General features: G+C 39.0%; 1 protein-coding gene across 6 annotated transcripts in view; it reads left to right on the plus strand.

The window, feature by feature from the left end:
- Window positions 1-16038, plus strand: part of FANCC (FA complementation group C) — a 265807-nt gene that overhangs the window by 199521 nt on the left and 50248 nt on the right. The window lies entirely within an intron of this gene.

Genomic DNA, 16038 nt, shown 5'->3' on the forward strand with positions numbered 1-16038 from the left:
ATATCATACAGTATTTGTGTTTCTCTGTCTTATTTCACTTTACTTAATACCTTCAGGTCCATCCGTGTCACAAATTGCAGGATTTCTGTCTTTCTCATGGCCGAATAATATTCCACTACATAAATATACCACATCTTCTTTATTAATTCATCTACTGATAGACACAGGTTGTTTCCATATCTTGACTAATGTGAATGCTGCAGTACACATGGGAGTACAGATATCTTTTTGAGATACATTTTCATTTCCTTTGGATATATTCCCACTAATGGGATTGCTGGATCATAGAGTCATTTTAATTTTAATTTTTTGAGGTATATCTGTTCTGTTTTCCATAGTAGCTGCACCAATATACATTCCCACCAATTGTGCACAAGGGCTCCCTTTTCTTCACATTCTAACCAACACATTGTTATTTGTTGTCTTTCTGATTCTAGCCGTTTGGACAGGTGTGATGTGATGTTTCGTTGTGGTTTGATTTGTATTTCCCTGATGATTAGTGATGTTGAGCATCTTTTCATGTGTCTGTTGGCCATCTATATGTCTTTTTTGGAAAAATGTTTATTCAGGTCATCTGCCTATTTTTTAATTAGACCATTTGTGGGTTGTTTGTTGTTTTTTTGTGATGAGTTGTAGAAATTCTTTATATATTTTGAATATTAGCCCCTTCTCAGATATATCATTTGCAAGTATCTTCTATTCAGCAGGTTGTGTTTTCATTTTGCTGTGCAAAAGCTTTTTATTTTGGTATAGTCTCAATAGCTTATTTTTGCTTTTGTTTCCCTTGCCCAATGGAACATACCCATAAAAATGTGCCTAAGGCTAATGTCCAAGAAATGACTGCCTATGTTTTCTTTTAGGAGTTTTGTGGTTTTTGGTCTCACAGTTAGATCTTTAGTTCATTTTGAGTTTATTTTCGTGTATGGTATAATAAAGTGATCCAGTTTCATTCTTTTGCATGCAGCTGTTCAGTTTTCCCAGCACCATTTGTTGAAGGGGGACTGTCTTTTCTTATTGTATATTCTTGTCTCCTTTGTCAGATTAAAGGACCATATAAGCATAGGTTTATTTCTGGTCTCTCTATTCTATTCCATTGATCTATGTCTCTGTTTATGTGCCAGTACTGTAGTGTTTTGATTACTACAGCTTTATAGTATATCTTGAAATCTGGGATTGTGATACCTCTAGCTTTGGTGTTCTTTCTCATGATTGCTTTGGCTGTTCAGGTTCTTTTGTGGTTCCATACAAATTTTAGTATTATTTTTCGTGTTCTTTCCCAGCTTCATTTATTGATGAGACTGTCCTTTCTCCATTTTATATTTTTGGCTCCTTTGTCATAAAATGCATATATGCATAGACTTATTTTTCAGTTCTCTGTTCTATCACATTAATCTGTATGCCTGTTTTTATGCTAATACCATACTGTTTTAATCACTATAGCTTTGTAAAATAGTTTGAAATCAGGGAGCATGATGTCTCCAGCTTTGCTCTTTCTCGAGATTGCTATGGCTATTTGGGGACTTTCAGAGATACATATAAATTTTAGGATTGTTTGTTCTGTTTCTAGAAACTACCATTGGAATTTTGATAGTTGATGCATTGAATTTGTAGATTGCTTTGGGTATATGGACATTTTAACAGTATTAATTCTTGTTAGGTTTTTATAGATATTCTTTATCAGTTTGTGAAAATTGTCCTCTGTTCCTAGTTTACTGAGTTTTTGTATTGAATGGGTTTGGATTTTAGCAAATACTTTTTCTGCATCTATTGATATGATCACATGATTTGTCTTTTTTAGCCTGTTGATGTGATTGATTACATTAATTCATTCTCAAAAGTTAAAACAGCCATGCATACCTGTGACAAATTCCACTTGGTTGTGATGCAGAATTCTTTTTGCACTGTTAGATTAAGTTTGCTAATATTTAGTTGAGGATTTTTGTTTCTATGTTAAGGAGAGATATTGGTCTCTAAGTTTATCAAATTTATCCCCATAGAGTTGCTCATAGAGTTCCTTTATTATTCTCTTAATGCCCATAGTGATGTAGTGATGTCTTCTCTTTCATGTCTGACATTAGCAATTTATGTTCTCTTTTTCTTTTTTTTTTTTTTTCAGCTTAGCCTGGATGGAGACTTAAATTGATTGTATTGATCTATTCCAAAAACCAAGAAAATCATTGATTTTCTCTATTGATTTCCTGTTTTCCGTGTTGTTATTATTTCTTCTGTTTACTTTGCTCTTCTTTATCTTAATTAAGAGCTTAATTTGCTCTTCTTTATCTATATAGCTCCCTGAGGTAGAAACTTAGGTTGTTGATCTTAGATATTGCTTATTTTCTGAATATGCATTTAGTGCTATAAATTTTCCTCTAACCACTACTTTTGTTGGATACCACAAATTTTGATGAATTGTGTTTTCATTTTCACTTAGTTCAAGATAATTTTAAATTTCTCTTGAGGTTTCTTGAGCCATGGGTTACTTAGAAGTGTGTTGTTGAATCTCTACATAATTTGGGATTTTCAAGTTGTTTCTGTTACTGATTTCTGGTTTATAATTCCTTTTTGGTCTTAGAGCAGATACTGTATGATTTCTATTAATTTAAATTTGGAAGGGGGTGTTTTATAGCCAGAATGTGGTGTATCTTGGTGAACGTTCCTTGTGAACTTAAGAAGGATGTGTGTTCTGCTCTGGTTGGATGAAGTAGACTACAAATGGCAATATATATAGTTGATTGATGGTTTTTTTAGTTCAACTATGTCCTTACAGATTTTCTGTCAACTGGATCAGTCCATTTCTGATAGAGTGATGTTGACATGTCTTCAGCTATGATAGTAGATTCATCTCCTTGCAATTCTGTTATTTTTTACTCATATAATTTTATACTCCATTATTAGGCACACACCAGTTAAAGATTGTTATATCTTCTTGGAGAATTTATGCCTTTATCTATATGTAATGAACTTCTATATTCTAGAGCTTGCTTTGAAGCCAGCTCTAAAATTAGTATACCTACTCCTGCTTTCTTTTGACTAGTGTTAGTTATATTTTTCTCCATCCATTAGTTTTAATCTGTCTGTTTCTTTATATTTAAAGCTGGTTTCTTGTAGACAAGGTATATATAGTTGAGTCTTGTTTTTTGATCCACTCTGTCAGTCTGTATCTTTAAATTGGTGCAGTTAGACCACTGAGGTTCAACGTGATTATTGACATAGTTGGATTAATATCAATTATATTCCTTACTGCTTTATATTTGTTGCTTTTGTTATTTGTTCCTCTTTTTGTCTTCCACTCTTTTACTGCCTTTTGTGTTTGAAATATACATTTATAGCTAATCTAAATCCACTTTCACATAACACTACACCACTTCACAGATAGTGTGAGTACTATTCAATAATAAAATAATCCTAATTCCCCCTTTTTGTTTCTTGTATCATTATCATACATTTCACTTATACATAGCATACATAAGTGCACACACACACACATAATTGAGTATCTTGTTCCTATTTAATATTATTTGAACAATTTGTTTTCTGTTACATCAGCTAAGAATAGGAAAAATAGGGTTACCCATGTGGCTCAGTTAAGCGTCTGACCCTGGATTGCGGCTCAGGTCATGATCACACGGCTGTGAGATCAAGCCCTGCATCATGCTCTGTGCTGGGTGTGAAGTGTGCTTGGGATTCTCTCTCTCCCTCTTTCTCTGTCCCTACCCTGCTCACGATCTCTCTAACTAGATAGATAGATAGATAGATAAAATAAATTCAATAAATAAATAAATAAATAAATAAAATATTGAAAATAGGAAAATAAGTTTTTATTTTGCCTTTATTATTTTTTCTTTGATGCTCTTTATGTAGATCTGAATATCTGATCTATATTATTTTTCTTCTCTCTTTTTTATGTCTTTATTTATTTAATTTTTTTTTAATTTACATCCAAGTTAGTTAGCATATGGTGCAACAATGATTTCAGGAGTAGATTCCTTAATGCCCCTTACCCATTTAGCCCATCCCCCCTCCCACAACCCCTCCAGTAACCCTCTGTTTGTTCTCCATATTTAAGAGTCTCTTATGTTTTGACCCCCTCCCTGTTTTTATATTATTTTTGCTTCCCTTCCCTATGTTCATCTGTTTTGTATCTTACAAAACATATGTCTTCATATGAGTGAAATCATATGGTATTTGTCTTTCTCTGACTAATTTCGCTTAGCATGATACCTTCTAGTTCCATCCACATAGTTGCAAATGGCAAGATTTCATTCTCTTTGATTTCTGGGTAATACTCCATTGTGTGTGTGTGTGTGTGTGTGTGTGTGTATGTGTGTGTATATATATATATATATATATATATACACACACACACATACACACACACACACTATATACACACCACATCTTCTTTATCCATTCATCCATGGATGGACATTTGGGCTCTTTCCACACTTTGGCTATTGTTGATAGTGCTGCTATAAACATTGGGATGCATGTGTCCCTTCGAAGCAGCATACCTGTATCCCTTGGATAAATACTTAGTAGTGCAATTGCTGGGTCTTAGGGTAGTTCTATTTTTAATTTTTTGAGGAACCTCCATAGTGTTTTCCAGAGTGGCTGCACCAGTTTGCATTCCCACCAGCAGTGCAAAAGAGATCCTCTTTCTCCACATCCTCGTCAAGATCTCTTGTTGCCTGAGTTGTTAATGTTAGCCATTCTGACAGGTGTGAGGTGGTATCTCATTGTGGTTTTGATTTGTATTTCCCTGATGATACGTAATGTTGAGCATTTTTTCATGTATCTGTTGGCCATCTGGATGTCTTCTTTGGAGAAGAGTCTGTTCATGTCTTTTGCCCATTTCTTCACTGGATTATTTGTTTCATTGGATTATTATGTGTTGAGTTTGATAAGTCCTTTGTAGATTTTGGATACTGACCCTTTATCTGATACATCGTTTGCAAATATCTTCTCCCATTCTGTCGGTTGCCTTTTAGTTTTGCTGGTTGTTTCCTTCGCTGTGCAAAACTTTTTATTTTGATGAGGTCCCAGTAGTTCATTTTTGCTTTTGGTTCCCTTGCCTCTGGAGATGTGTTGAGTAAGAAGTTGCTGCGGGCAAGATCAAAGAGTTTTTGCCTGTTTTTTCCTCAAGGATTTTGATGGCTTCCTGTCTTACATTGAGGTCTTTCATCCATTTTGAATTTATTTTTGTGTATGGTTTAAGAAAGTGGTCCAGGTTCATTCTTCTTCATGTCTCTGTCCAGTTTTCCCAGTACCACTTGCTGAAGAGACTGTCTTTATTCCATTGATAGTCTTTCTGCTTTGTCAAAAATTAGTTGGCCATATGTTTGTGGGTCCATTTCTGGATTTTCTATTCTGTTCCATTGATCTGAGCATCTGTTTTTGTGTCATGTCATTCATTCACTCATTCATTCATTTATTATTTTGAGAGAGACAGAGGGAGAGGGTGGGAGCAGGGGAGGGGTGGAGAGGGAGAGGGAGACAGAGAGAGAGAATGAATCCCAAGCAGGCTCTACACTGTCAGTACAGAGCCCGATGTGAGGTTTGAACTCACAAACCACAAGATCATGACCTGAGCCAAAATCAACAGTTGGTCACTCAACCAACTGAGCCACCCAGGTGCCCCTCTCCTTCACTTTTAAAGAATAATTTCACAGGGTACAGAATTTTAGATTGTGTATTTTTTTTTTCTCACAACCCTTTTAATATTTCAGTCTACTCTTCTTGCTTGCATGGTTTCTGAGAAGTTGGATATAATCCTATCTGTTTTCCCTATAGTTAAGATGTATTTTCCCTATGGCTTCTTTCAGGACGTTTTATCTTTGATTTTTTTTTTCTTTTTTTCTTTTTTTTTTTTTTTTTTTGTAGTTTCAAAGTGATATGCTTAGGAGCAGTTTTTGGCATTTATCCCACTTGGTATTCTCTGGGCTTCCTGGAATGGTGATTTGGTATCTGACATTAATTTGGGAAATTTCTCCGTCATTTTTCAAAATTTTTTTGTTTTTCTCTCTCCCTCTTTTCCTTCTAGTACATCAATTACACATATATTTTTTGTAGTTGTCCCACATTCCTTGAATATTCTGTTCTGTTTTTTTCAATCTTTGTTTCTTGTTTTTTTGGGTATTTTTGTTGTTGTTTTTTGTTTTTTTGGGTTTTTTTGTTTTTAAGATTCCCATGGATATATCCTCTAGCTCAGACATTTTTTCCTCAGCCAGTCCACTATTTAGCCCACCAAAAGCATTCTTCATCTCTGTTAGTGTTTTCATTTCTGTTAGTGATCTCTAATACTACTTTTTTTTAAAGATTCCCTTCTCTCTGCTTACATTGCCCATCTGTTCTTACATGCTGTCTATACATTAGTGCTCTTAGCATATTAATCATAGTTGCTTTTAATTCCCAGTCTAATAATTCTAACATCTCTGCATGTCTGGTTATAATTATTGCCTTGTCTCTTAAACTGTGTTGTTGTTGTTGTTGTTGTTTTCCTTTTGCTATGCCTTGTAATTGTTTTCTTGATAGCTAGATATGCTGTACTAGATAACAGCAACTGCTGTGAATAGGCTTTTGTATTTTGGTGGTGAGATATGAGAGGAGGGGAAGTGTTCTATAGTCTTTTAATTAGGTCTCAGTCTTTTAGTGAGCTTATGCCTCTGGACTGTGAACTTCATGAGATTCCTCAGGTTTTTTCCTCCGCCTAACTTAGTTGTCCAGAGCTGACTGGAATTGGTTATTTGCCTTCCCCTAGGTCTGTTAGGTTCTGATAATACCATATGAGGTTAGGCTCTGATTAACTAGTTTCCCTTGAAGGCAGGCCTTGTTAAGAACGGAGTGCTCTAGGGGTGCCCGGGTTGCTCAGTCAGTTGAGCGTCCGACTTCAGCTCAGGTCATGATCTCACAGTTCGTGGGTTCAAGCCCCACATTGGGCTCTGTGCTAACACTCAGAGCCTGGAACCTGCTTCAGATTATGTGTCTCCCTCTCTCTGCCCCTTCCCCACTCATGCTCTGTCTCTCTCTGTCTCTCAAAAATGAATAAACGTTAAAAGAAAACAATTTAAGAATGGAGTGCTCTATTGTATTCAAAACCTAAAGTAGAAGTGGAATTACTCCCACTGTTTACTCTGAGGACCTGGTTAAGCTCCTAAGTTTCATAATTTTGTGGGACCCTTCCATAACTGGATCCCACTGGAATTTTTAACTCTCAAGAGTTATCCACACTGGGCCTCCAACCACTCACTAATTACAACTCAGGTTTTCCTACCTGGGCACTGGTTCCCATGGCAGTTACCACTTGTGGATCTCTACTCCAGTAAGTCACAATTTCCTGTATTTGCTTGTCTGTCTTTCCAGTCTTGGGGGCCAAGATTTGTCCTGTGTCCTGACCCTCTCTTAAGGATGCAAGAAGAGTTGTTGATTTTTCAGTCTGTTTTGCTTTGTACTTGTTGTTAAGACAGAGCGGTCACTTCCAAGGTCCTTTCATGCACAACAGGAGACTGGAAGTCTCCATATGCCATATATGAAAATCTATATAACTACAATACCATTATTATATTTAAAAATTGATACTAATTCCATAGCACCGTTATGTATTTATTTAAAATTTTTTTTAACATTTATTCATTTTTTGAGAGAGGGAGGGAGGGAGACAGAAAGAGAGAGAGAGAGAGAGAATGTGAGTGGGGGAGGGACAGAGAGAGGAGACACAGAATCTGAAGCAGGCTCCAGGCTCTGAGCTGTCAGCACAGAGTCCGACTCAGGGCTCCAACTCACAAACCATGAGATCATGACCTGAATTAAGTCGGGTGCTTAACTGGCTGAGCCAACCAGGCGCCCCTAGCACCATCATGTATTTAGTCAGACAGTAAATTCTCTTGATTGTCCCCCATTTTTTTTTTACAGTTGATTCTTTTGGAATCAGAGGTCAAAGCTGAATTTGGCTGATAGGTTCAAAAATCTCTTTCAATCTGTAGGTTCCCAATTTCTCTTTGTTTTTGTTTTGTAAAGTATTTGTTGAAATAATATGGTTACTTTTCCCCACCATCAGATTATAGAGCATTCTGCCATCTCCAGTGTAATAAAAGATGCAAACTCCTCTCTCCCTTAATCATACATTCAATTTCTGTGTGCATTTGGGCCTATTTTGTTATTTTCTATCCTCTCCCTCTTTTTTTTTTTTTTTTGACCTGTTGTATATTCACACACCAGTACCACTTTGTTTTAATGGTGGAGCCTTTCTAATATACCTAATATAAAATAGGGCTAGTTCTCCATTTCTTTTACTTTTCAGGATTTTTCTGACAATTCTTGCTTGTTTTATATTTTAAATAAACTTTGAAACCAGTGTGCCTAGCTTTAGGAGAGATAGCTATTGTTATTTGGGGGAGGCTTATGTTAAATATATAGGTTAACTGAGGGACAACTGACATCTTTCTGACATTAAGGCTTTCGTCTACCTATCCAGGAACACTTATGTCTTTTGGTTTGTTCAGATTTACTTTTTGATCTTAAAAGAGTGTTTTAAATATTTTCCACATATATAGGTGTTAGGCATTTTTTACTCCCAAGGTTTTATTGAGTTTTGGGGCTTGGGGGGATTTTTTTGCTCTATATAAGTGTATCTTCTTTCCAACTTTAAATTGATTTTTATTATATCATCGTATTTGGAAAATAACACCTCAAAACCATCATCATTCTTTCAGTTAACCCAAAGGAAGTAGTTACCAGTGGAGTATATGCTGCTTTTCATGTATCACTCTTAAAAATTAATGTAAGAATATAAGTTTTAATTTCATTTTACATGAAATGTTATAGTACAGGAATTTTTTAAGGTAATATCTTAGAAAAAGAGATAGAAGGTTAAATTATTTGATGTTGAAAAAGAAGTCAAAACATAATTCTCATGGTTAAAATATGCAGTCTTTTTTTCTATCTACTCTAAACTTCTGTCAAAATGTACCCAAAAAGTGAGTTTCCTTAAGGAGTCTGATCAGTTATCTTTGTTATTTATGTAAAAGACTGAGTAATAATCAGTTTAAAAGCTTGTATAATGTGATAAATGTGCTCCACATGTGTGTGCCCTTCATACCATTTCATACTTCAGTCTCCAATGGCTTACCCCACCAGCTTTCATTTTCCAAAGCAGTTTTTCAAAGTATTTATTTTTAAGTAAAATGCTCTTTGTCTTTCACCATGGCAGCTCTATTTGTGATTTATTTAGTAATACATTTCATCAAATTATAGGGTCTTAGCAACCTATACTTTCAGCCTTTTTCAGCAAGAATTTAATTAAAGGGAAATGGGAGGAGAATGCCCCTAGGTATTCCCTGTGAAATCTCTCAAAGCTGTTTCAGAAATTACTGGTGAGGAAGAGACGTGCTCAGAAAATAGCTACTTTTGCTCCACCCACAGTGCTCAGATGGAAAGCTGAGGGCAGTGGCTTCATGAGTGGGCCTGAACTCCTTTGCTGTTTATTTTACTTCTGATAGCATGTTCTCCCTCAGCAACTAATAAAATTTATTTGGTTTGGAAAATTGTGTCTGCTAATCCAAAGGGGACAGACAGTCCAGAAATGCTGGGTGGCCTTCAACTTGTCCAATTCCTATGGCTTCAGCTCAGCAAGTTCCCCAAGCAGTGGCGTAAGGGCTGGAGCCTTTCCATGGACACTTTCCCATGGACTGAGCATCCCAGCCACATGTTGACATGGGGAGGCTGATTCAATCAGTCAGTGCAGATTACCACCCCCACACCCAACTCTTCTCCGCACCCCCCCCCCCCCCGCCCCTTGAACAGTTCCTCACATGTGCTGTGTGGTCATTTAGAAACTACATACTTTCTTTGACCAGTGCACCCTGCCCTATGTTTAGACTTCCAACTATTTGCCTACCACAGTACACCAGTGGAATTTCATGTTTTACCATTGGCCGGGTGTCTTTGGCCTTGGCTTCCAAATACAGTCATGTATTTTCAGAAATGGGCTGCCTGTGTTCTTTTAAACAGCAGATGGTTGTCCCTCTCTGTGGTTTAGATAACCTAGAAGAAATTTTTTATTCTTGGCCTAAAAATCAAACCTAACTTCTCAAGTCTATCCCTGGTGTTGCTATCACAGCCCCCTGCAGGCTGCAGGTTGCAAAAAACCTTTCTGGGATTGCTGCTGAAATCCTTCCATAAGTCTGTGGAGTGTAAGTAATTCAGCATGACCTGACGTCTCAGGTAAATCTAAATCCATTGCTTCAAAAATATTGAGAAGTTTGATGACTGGATGGAGAGCTTTTTCCTACATACTAGAATGAATGAATCAATTGAACAAATCAAAGGAAGAATGGATGCAGGACTGACGAACCAACTGGCCTCACAGTGCGACTGTGAATGTGCTTTTTTAGCTCAGATAAGAAAACTCAGGCTTTCAGTGTTGTTGAATAATATAGGCGAATGTATATAAATGAAAGGCTAGTGTAATACCATGGACAGAAAGGTAGCAAACAAGTATAGTAGTAACTAAAACTCCCATTTCTATTTATTTATTTGAGACTCCCTGAGAGCCTCTTTTTTTTTTTTACATTAATAGGATAACAAAATTAGTCATTGAAAAAGTTGACTTTTCAACTAAAAACCTGCTGATACTGATTTGTAATAGACATTACAGTGTGTTTGGGTTTGTGTTTGCTTGGTGTTGCTGCTGTTTGCTTTGAAAAGTAATCTCTCTGCACATGTAAGTGGTGATAATGGCACAGTCCTCAAATTTGGCATGCTTCTTAGATCAAGTTTTCATGGAAATACACCTTTGGGAAAGAATACATTCTAGTGCCTTGGAATTAAGTAGTTATCCAGAAAAGCTGACCCCAATTTTTGTGGGCTTCTCTGGCAACCCAAATGGCCCTGATCTCTTTCTGGTTTGGAAAGGTGAATACTGCCTGTGTTTGTCTTGAGTGAGGAAGCTTCTTCCTTCCCTTTGCCTCTCTGGCATTCCCTACCAACAGGCACTGCCCTCATTAGGAACTGTTCTTGCAGAGAATTGAATTCCGCGTTCTATTTTTATTACAGCTATTAAAAAACATTTGGAGCCAAAATTATTTAATAAGCACCTGAACTAATTTCTTTATTATACTGCCTCTTTTTGGAAAAGATGGGGCAAACAACAGTCTCAGTATTTTGGAGAGACAAAGTACAGTTTTCTAAATGCCAAGGAGCCATCTATCTAGAAGACTCTAATAGCAGAAGATGTTGGACACAGCAGAGTGCCCTGTCAGGCTTCCCTGCTTTGTGTCAGAAGTTGTTACTAAGGCTCAGATGTTCTACATGAAAGCACTGACTGGGAGCGTCTTCCTCGTATTTTAAATGAGAAAATTATAATGTACCACACATAAGTCCCAAACACCCAATCTCATTTTCCTAAAACATAGCTATAATGCAGAAAACCTCCCCTGATTAGCTAGAAGTCTGAGAGAGCCAAGTTTTTAGCTTATCATGTTTTTCTTGAATCCATTATTTTGATCAGTATCCAGGCTAGATACTGATAATTGGCTTTTTAAATTTCCATAGAAATGTATATTCATTTTATCTGGTCAGACAATACAGTACAGATGTGTATGCAGAAAACTTTAGTTATCCCCTCATTATCACCCTCTAGTACTTCTGATAACCATACCTTATACTCTTGGAGACATAGACATCTGTATAAAACAATTTTTCTCTTTTTTTAAGTAGTTATATAAACAAAAAACAAAAACAGCATCACACCCTACACATGACTCTGGAACCTGTTTTTTAACCAATATATCTTGGATAACCTTCAAGGGATATAGATCCAGCTCATTTTTATAAAATAGGAACATATTCCCTGATATGAATGGACCTTAATTTATTCAGCTGCTTGTCAACGGATGCATTCAAACTGTTTTTAATTTTGTTTTTATAGTACTGCTGCAGTGAATATCCTCCCAGTGATGCTTTTATTTCTGGCAGGCAGAGTCACAAAAGTATGGTTATGAAGGCCAGGAAGATGTCTGTTTCACAGTTCATTATGTGGTATGACACAACCAAATGAACAAAACCGTTCCCTGTCTCACCTCTGAGAACATATGTCCCCTGTACCTACTTCAGCATGGATGTCATTCTTTGAAACTTTACTGATGTGTGAGGATGAAAATGATAGCTATGTTAGTTTACCTTGCTTTACTATTAACAAGGTTGAAATCTCCATATTTTTATTGGCCTTTTGCATTTCTTCTTTGGTAATTTGCCTTCCCCCCCTGGTTTTATTGAGATACAATTGACATATAATGTAATTTGCCTTTTTTATTTCAAAACCAACCTGGTACACTTTTAGAACATTTTATATAATCTGAATATGTTGGTCCAGTCAAATTCTGTTATGCAAATATATTAAGATCATATTGACTTGGTGATTTCTGCAACCAGTATTGATTATAAAAAGTTATTTTCTGGTGTTTGGGGGGCAAAATAGATTGTTTTCATTCAAATATTAAACATGGGTCCATAAATTTAATAATTCACAGCAAATAATCGAGTGTAGTCTGAATCAGAGGCAATAAAAGATAATTGTTAACATACACATTTTTTAAACTGTGAGAATAGAACAAAAGCATTATGTATTTGCTGACTTGAATGTGTAATTTTGCAGATCTTATATAAATTTTTAAGCAATATCTTTTATTTCAGATATTTGGTGGAACTACCATTTTACCCTAGTTTCCTTGTTACATGTGTTCATGTTTATCTACTGCTCATTCCCAACAGCTCCTACCTTTGTGCTGCCAGGCATCACTTAGCCACTGTGACCTGATGGTAAAAATCACATTTAATGCACACAGCTGCTCTGAGAGCCTAGGAATGGTGCTGCCTGAAAACTGTCACTGAAGTGAGAAACTTCTCTAATGATGTACATAATTATTTCATATGGATCCTGAAAAAAGATAACATGTGGTGAATGCAGGTCAAAAGACATCCCTGCTGTTTGGGAAGGGAGGAGCCACTGAGCAGCCATGTTCCCTCTGCACCTCAGAGTTTCCTGCCTCTTGGGGGCTTCCTGGCTCCATGACAGAGGCTACAGATCCCCTTAGCCCCTGCCCAGTAGTGTTCTACTTTAGAAAGCTGGATGGAAACCGCTCCCAAGGGTCTACTAATGTGACTAAAACTGGCTGACAGCCTAGACTTTGGAAAGACTTCCCTAAATACTGGAGGGAGTGAACACAGGGTCCAGGCATCTGGGCATCTGGCTTACATGGGAAGTCCATCTGCTTGCTCCCCCGGGGCCCGGGCCCCTGTTCCAAGCAGCACCTCCACTCTTCAGTCTGCAGAGTGGAGAGGCTCGTGTATAACCTTAGGTAGATAACCAGCTCCAGCATCAGACCTCCTGGGTTCAGATTGTAGCTGTGAGTCCTTGGTCTCTCTCCAACTTCAGTAGCCTTTTCTGTAAAATAAGGATAATAATGGTACCTGTTTTGTAGGATTAAACTACAGTTAACATGCTTAGCATGGTTTCAGGTGAATGCTTAATAAATGGTGGCTACCAGTCTTTAAGCCTCTCCTGTCCCTCTGCATTTGGCTTACCAGTCAGCTCTGCTGTCCCACACACTACACCTCTGTGCAGCCTCCTGGTGTTGCTTCTGTCACAGCTGTCCCTCTGAAGACCTGTCACCAGTAATGGCTGCACTTCCATCCTCTCTCATTGACTGCTCTTGGCTTCTATCAAAACCATGACCTTGGGGAAGTCAGAGGGGGCCTGTCCAGTGCAATGCATGTGGTTCCCTCCCCTCCCATGTCCTCAGTCTCAGCAGTGCTGATCAGAGTCAGACCTTCCTTCTCTTCCTGGATGACATTATTCTCTGCTTGTGTATGTCCTACCTCCTCCGTCTGCAACTCCTCCTTATCTACCTGTTGTCACTGCTCAGGGCACAGACCTGGGCCCTCTTCTTCCCTGATGGAGTTCCCCACTCTTGTGTCACTCCATGCTGGCTGACGGTTCCTTAATATGTATCTTCAGCCCAGATGGCTCCCCAGAACTTTGAACTTGGATATTCAAGGGCCTACTTTATCCCTCTTTTTTGAGCGCTCCTCAGATATTCTAAATTCTATTAAAAAATAAATTAAAAAAAATGGGGCACCTGGGTGGCTCAGTCAGTTAAGCATCCGACTTTAGCTCAGGTCATGATCTCCCAGTTGGTGAGTTCAAGCCCCATGTCGGGTTCTGTGCTGACAGCTTGGACCCTGGAGCCTGCCTCAGATTCTGTGTCTCCCTCTCTTTCAGCCCCTCCCCTGCTCATGCTCTCTCTCTCTCTCTCTCCCTCAAAAATAAACATTTAAAAAACAAGCAAATTCGTACACCCCAAACTGAGCTCTTAGTAAATCTTCACAAATCTTCTCTTTCCTTCTTTCCATTGGAGTAATGCTAGATCATCCAGCTCGTTGCTCAAGAAACCTGGGACAACTTTGATTCCTACCTCACCTTCACCACCTCTCATCAAATTCATTGCCAGTTCCTCTTGATGTTACTGCTAAAATACATTCCAGATACTCTTAACTTCTCCACTGCCACCTGGGTCACGCCAGCTACCAGCTCCCCCTGGGCTCCCTGCACCCATTCTAGTCCCGCACTCTGTTCTCTGTGCTGCAGCTGGAGTGATCTTTGACTGTAACTCACATCCTGGCACTCCTCTGTGTAAAGTCCTTCAGGCCAGAATAATCACTGAATAGAATCCCAGAGCCTTCCTTCCTTTGGTACCGCCTCATCACAGGCCACCTCACCTTTGCACTCTGGGGTTTCTCTCTTCTTCTGACCTTGCTCTTCCCTGTCTCGGGACCATCACAGCTGCCATTCCCCCAGCTGGAATGCCCTTCTGGCTACTCTTCACCTAGCTAATCTCAGCTCAGCTGGAGAGGCGGTCCCTGACCACCCAATCTAAATTGGGACACTTCTCTTATTCTGTTTTACCTCAGCCTGTCCTTTTCTTTAATGCCTTTTTCTCAGTTTTGGTGTGTGTATGTGATGTGTACCTCCCACCGGGCCCCAAAACAGACCTAGTCTGTTTTGTTCCCAGTTTTCTGGCCTGTACCTGGCACACAGAAGTGTTCCGTCATCTTCCTTGAGTGAATGACCACCAGCTCCTTGCCATTGATTATAACAGGGGAGGTGGCATGGGAATTGCAGCCTAGAGCACCGGTGGCATCCATGGTGTGGCCCCCAGATGTGCCAGGTGATGCAGGGGTGGGGGCACCATGGCAGTTGTTCTTTGCCAGGCGTGGGGAGATGGGGGAAAGGGGTCCAGCAGGACTTCCCAGAAGAGTTGAAGCTCAGGGTGAGAATGTGAGATCAGAGAGTCAGAGGGGGGCCTTTATCCTGCCCTCTGTTTGCTTCTGTGAGACTCATTCCAACTCATCAGCTTTGTCTAGCCTTGCCCCAGAGTTAATCCAGGACAGAGGTCTGCAGGAGTTATGCTGAGGGAGAAGAAAAAAGAGAAATCACGAGAAATTGCACCGTGACTCCGCCTATTCATTTCCTGCTCCTGCACCCATTCCCTGGGCTTCACGCCAGCTCCTGCAGAGAAATGGCCCAGAAGCCATGGTGAAGGGAAAGCCCTGAAGGGGTTTTTGGGTAATAGGGAGGCTTTGTGCCCTCAGCTTTTGTTTTTCTTACTAAAGGCAGTAAACATTTTTGGCAGAACCTGGAAAGCACTCTGCTGTCTGTGGTGCTGCAGGTGAAGAGGCAGGAGGCCTTCCTTGGGAAAGTAGGGCTGAAAGAAGAAAGAGAAGTCTCACCAGGCCAGAACAGGCCACTGTTCACAGGGTGGGCCCTGTGGGGACGGCCACCAGTGGCTCAGAGTTAGACAGGTGTCTCCTCACTCTACCTCCCAGGAGGTAGAACCCCTGATTCACCGACCTGACACAGGAGGAACCTCCACATACCTTCTTCTATGGGAACACAGCTCCACAAAATGTTTGGGGCCCAGAGTACCATGGTAGGGATCAACTCTGGATCTACCAGGTCATAACCACCATATATGAAATTGTTAC

Source organism: Acinonyx jubatus, chromosome D4 (assembly GCF_027475565.1).
Source record: "Acinonyx jubatus isolate Ajub_Pintada_27869175 chromosome D4, VMU_Ajub_asm_v1.0, whole genome shotgun sequence".
Lineage (NCBI taxonomy): Eukaryota > Metazoa > Chordata > Mammalia > Carnivora > Felidae > Acinonyx > Acinonyx jubatus.